This window comes from Antechinus flavipes, chromosome 1 (assembly GCF_016432865.1).
Source record: "Antechinus flavipes isolate AdamAnt ecotype Samford, QLD, Australia chromosome 1, AdamAnt_v2, whole genome shotgun sequence".
Classification (NCBI taxonomy): domain Eukaryota; kingdom Metazoa; phylum Chordata; class Mammalia; order Dasyuromorphia; family Dasyuridae; genus Antechinus; species Antechinus flavipes.
This window is the reverse complement of record NC_067398.1, coordinates 394,360,064-394,365,835: the sequence shown is the minus strand read 5'-3', so window position 1 is coordinate 394,365,835 and position 5,772 is coordinate 394,360,064.

The window sequence follows — 5,772 nt, the reverse complement described above, 5'->3', positions numbered from 1 at the left end:
CTTATTACACTTTTTCCTTTTCCCTTTTCTTCTCCCACTTTTTAATGAGGTGAGAGAAGATTCTCTGTAAAACAAATACGTCAGTTATTTCCTCTTTGAGCCAACTTTGATGAAAGTAAGATTCACACAATGTCCCTCCCCCTCTCTAAGTTCCCTCAGATAAGATAGGTTTCCTTTGACTCATTGTGGGATATAGTTTTCCTCTTTTTATCTCCCCTTTTTCCTTTTTCTGACACTATCCCCTTTCCATTTCTACTTCCCTTTTCTATGTTATATCAGTAAAATCAAATTATACATGTGGTTTTTATATATATCCACAACAGAAATACAGTTCTCAAGAGTTCCTTTTACCTTTTTCTACTTCTCTTGAGTCCTATGGTTGGAGATCAATTTTTTTGTTTAAGTCTGTTTTTTTCCTTAGAAACAAATGGAATTCCTCTGTTTCATTAAATTCCATCTTATTCCATGGAAAAAAATGGTCAGCTTAGCTGGGTAGGTTATTCTTGGCTGCACTCCAAGTTCTTTTGCCTTTCAGAATATCAGATTCCAGGCCCTTCGATCCTTTAATGTTGAGGCAGCCAGATCTTGAGTGACTCTTATTGTGGCACCTTGGTATTTGAATTGTTTTTTCCTGGCTGCTTGTAATATTTTTTCTTTAGTCTGAAATTCTGAAATTTCACCACAATATTCCTTGGAGTTTTTATTTTAGGGTCTTTTTCACAAGGTGTTCGATGAATTCTTTCAACACCTGTTTTGCCTTCTGGTTCTATTACCTCTGGGCAGTTCTCTTTGATAATTTCCTGTTAAATAGTATCTAAGACTCTTTTTTTCATCAAAATTTTCGGGTAGTCCCATGATCTTCAGGTTATTTCTCCTAGATCTATTTTCCAGGTCTGTTGTTTTTCCAAGTAAATATTTGTCATTTTTTCCAATCTTTCATTTTTGGGGTATTGCTTGACTGATTCTTGATGTCTCAATGAATCAGTCATTTCTATTTCTTCAGTTCTGATTTTTAGTGAGTTATTTTCTTCAATAGCTTTTTTTTTTCTTCTTTTTGTATATGTTCAATTGAGCTTTAAATGAGTTTTTTTGCTCTATGGAATTTTTTCCATTTCACTATTATTATTTTTTTTAGTGAGTTATTTTCTTTTTCCAATTCACATCTTCTGTTTCTCTGCACTTCTTCAGTGTTTTTTACCTTTTCCAATTCACATTTCAGGAAGTTGTTGCTCTCTTGCATAGCTTCTCTTTCCTTTCCCCATTTGTCCTTCTAGTTCTTTTTTAAGGTTTTGAATAGTCTCTTCTAGGAAAGCCTTTTGTGTTGGGGACCAACAACTGTCTGGAGACTGTCTGCTATTAGTCTCCTCAGGGTTGAAAAGCTGCTCTCTTTTTGTATAGAAGCTATTGATCCCTTTTGATTTTTTTTACTCATTTTTTAACACCTGTAGGGTCTGCCTTCAGGGCCAGGAGGTTACCAGCTTCCTCTGCAGAGCAGTGAAAGGTGTATGGATAGGAGCTGTCCTGCCAGCAGGCTACAAAAAGCAGCAAGGTACTGGAGTGCTCTGGGAAAGACTTCCCCACCCAGGAGTAACTCAGGCCTGCAGGGCAGAGCTGGGAAAATGCCCTACAAAGAACCCCGCTGTGTGAGATAATGACTGCCCTGGGGCTAGACACTGAGCAGTGAGAGTTTCACTACCCCAAGCCAAAGCCTGCCCTGGGGCTGTGGGTATTAGCTGTTGAGCAGTGAATGGATTTGTAGGAATCAGAAGTGTCTGCCCCGGAAGCACAGTCTGCTGGGGAAGGTCTATTGCCCCAGGCTGAGCCCCACACTGTGCCCCACTGCAGTGCAGATTTGTAACTGCCCCCACAAAAGTCCAGAACTGCGGGATGTGGCTGCAGGGCTGCATTAAAGCCTGCCTGAATCATTTCCGGGTTTGAGGGGTTACAGCCAGCTCTCGTTAGGTTCTGGCATTTTTTAGAGTACCCTCTCTGTTTCAGGCTTTAATTTCTCTGCCAGTTTACTACTTTGTAGTCAAGGGAGAGCAGTTAGCCTATAGCAGAATCGGCTCTATAACTTTAGCCACAGAGATCACCCCCACCCTGGTCTGCTCAGGACTCTAGTCTCTCTTTGCCTGTGCTAGTCTGTTCCTGGACCCTCAGGACAAACCTTTCCTGGCAATCTTCCAGATTATCTTAGGCTGGTGAGTTGTTGTGCTTCTAATCTTCATGAATTTTAGGAGTCTAGTGCTATTTCTGAGGCTGAATTTAATAGTTGTTTGTGAGGAGATGAGAGGAGCTTAGAAAGTCAAGTGTGCCTTCTCCACCATCTTGGTTCTGCGCCTCCCCTTCTTCCCTCCCTCCACTCTGTTAAATTTAAATCAGCTTTCTATATGTTTGATAAATTGGTAAATATCTTTATCAGATATATTGACTATATTATTTCATGTTTCTTTTCTAATTTTGATTGCATTGATTTTGTTTGTACAAAAACTTTTCAGTTTAATGCAATCAAAAGCATCTATTTTGCATTCTTTATATTCTCTTTCTTCTATTTGATCATAAATTATTCCTTCCACTATATTTCTGACAAATAAACTATTCCTTGCTCTTCTAATTTGTTTATGATATTACGCTTTATGCATATGGCATGTACCCATTTTGACCTTATTTTGCTATACAATGTAAGATGTTAATCAATGCCTAGTTTCTGCCAAATTCTTTTCTACTTTCCCAAGCACTTTTTGCCAAATAATGAATTCTTATTTCAGAAGTTGAATCTTTGGTTTTACAAAGCAATAGATTGTTGTAATTATTAATTACAATGTTTTGTAATTTAATAGATTTGAAAGAGAAACATTTATGAGTATTTTAATATAATATTTAATCCAAAGAAATGAATGGTTAAAAATGGGGATCCCAACATTATTCAGAAATATCTATATCTACACATATGCATATACATATGTGTGTGATATATGTATATGTAGTAAATTTTCAACATTCTTACATTTACTTTTGATATTTCAGGCATAATTTTCTTACAATTTTAATTTTATTATTTTATTATTAACTTCATTTTATTTTATAATTTTATTATTAACCCCATTTTCATTTTCATGTTGGCAACACAATATATTCATAACTATGTACAGTGGAGGAAAAAATTCAGAAGTGCAGAATGGCTAATAACCTACTAGGCATAATTGATCTAAAGACAAAGAGGTTACTGATTCCATCAATAATCACAGTTTCAAAGCTATATATAAGCTTTCCTCTTTTATATTTCTGTACTTTGAGCCTTGTAAGGATTTCAAATGGTCCAAAATTAGATATTATTAATTTGTTACTAGATATTACTAAATTATTTCATTCGATGTATCCCTCATCATCTCCAACACCTTTCACCAGCCATGAAGAACGGAGTATCAAAGGTTAAGTTTAGAACTCACTAGTGACAGCATCTTCTAATAACAGCAACTAAAGTTCTAGCACCCTCTCCTTTTTAATTTTTTTTCAGAAGGTGGCCCTTGGCACTTTTTATTTATAGATTTATAGCAGGACAATTTACATTACCATCTAACATAATAAAAGATAAATTCATGTAAAAATATTTTAATTTTAAGAATAATTTTTGCAGTATGGTATTTATATCATTATGCATTTCATGTATTACAAAAATGAAGTTAGAAATAATTTTAAGTGCAATGATCATGTGAAAGGTCACGGAATTCTAAAGAATTTCTGGCAAGAAAAATGTTTTGCATGTTAATGTTATTTTTGTACCCATTTCATGGATTATTTCCTGATTACTGTGTTATGAAAAGTGCATATTTTCAGAATTAATGTTTTGTAATATAGAATTGTGTGCAAAAAAGGTGTAGTTTCAGCAATTTTCAGCAAAAGATTATAATTATAGGTAAATCACAGGAACACAATTCCTTATTTCCTATAGGTCCAGTGTAGCAAAATTATTATTATTTTTTTGCTTTTACACTCTTTTCTAGGAACATTATTTCCACAAAATTTGAAGATTGACTGTATAGAATTTATCATTAAATCAATGAATCAAAAGTTATTAGCTGAGAAAAAGTCTTTAGTGGACACTGCCCAATTAGAGGAAAATAGGTCAATTAATGGAAACTTAGAATATTCTTATAAAGTAGGTAATATTAAGGAATGTGTTTTTTGAAAGATATAAATTAAAATCCACAACAGAAAAAAGAAAAAAATAACTGAAAAAAATAACCAGCATTTTGGGATTTTGATGTTACAAAATTTGCTTTGATATTTTCAGTTTTTTTTTTTTTTTGTTCTTCAGATAAAATAATAGGATTTTTATTTAATCATTGATGCATATAGCATGAAAGAAGTAAATGAACTGTTAACATGATTTACTTGTGTATTAATTGATTTCAATTAATCCTAAAGAGTTTATCATATTTAATCTAAATAGTTCTTATTCAACCTTAGATTGCATTACATGCTTTAGTGATACTAAAGAAGGTCATCACTGAATGTATGTCTTTGTTCGATAAATCTTAATTACAATATTAGTGTAACAAAACCATTATCTCAGTACTAGTAATTTACAAAGATATTAGTTTAAAAAGTTCAAATCACTTTGTGAATGTTGTTGCACTGTCAGTTCAGGAACTCAGCTAATTGCTTTTTGAAATATAGTTCCTTCCTTGGAAGTTCTAATTGATTTTGAAAGCATTTTCAATTAAAATAGCAGTACAAAAAATCTTTCAAAACAATGTCCAATTATATTTTTCCACATAATGAAAACACCTTAGAGTTATGTACATAGATTATATTCATAAATTAACTCATTTCACTAATATTGAGTGGATTTTGAGTTGCTACATCACACTCTAAGAACAGATATTGAAAACAACAATTCACATGGTCATTTATTTGGGTGATTTATGTTTTCTGTTTTGTTTTGCTTTTAATCTTGGAGGAATTAAGATGTGCTATTTATCCATCTCAATATTTTAAAAACGCTTAATATTTTAGGACCACAACCTGAAAACAATGTTACTTGTAAAAACATATTTTCTCCATGTCTGGAATGAAATTTTACAAATTGTTATAAAGTTCATAAAAGAAACAAGCATCACATTCTTTCCTAATAGATAGTTTTCTTTTAAACTTTTTTTTTTGTTTGCTTAACAGTTACATTTCAAATATTCCATTTCTCTCCTGACCTATTTGAATATATAGGAATGTTCTCAAATTATGTTAAATACTAGGGGAGAATGGATTGAACTGAGTTGTTTTATTAATCTAGGCAATATGAGAAGCACTCACATTTATAGAGTGCTTTAAATTTTAGAAGTCTTTTCCTTTAAAAATGCCCATGGGACCAGTAATACAATTATTTTTGTTCCCCTCTGCCTTTTTTTATTTTTTTCAAATAAGCAAGCTGAAACTCAAAGAAGGTGAATTTTCCACAATCATCGAGACAGAAACTAAATTCTTCCTCCAAACTACTGATATTTCAGTACACCTTTCCCCAACCAAACCAGATTTTCCTGTGGTTTAGCCATGTAAAATAACACTGATCATTTTACTTTATGTGAATTGGTTACCATTTCTGCTTAATTACCAAAACAAACAAGTAGTCATACTCATCCTTTAATTAAGAAATTAAAACAATTGCTTCACAGATTCAGGTCAGATCCTTCTATACCTTCTAATGTTATATAATTCTTTTCTTTTCCTATAAATTCTCTACACAAATTCTGAACTGGAGTCAGCCTAACTTTA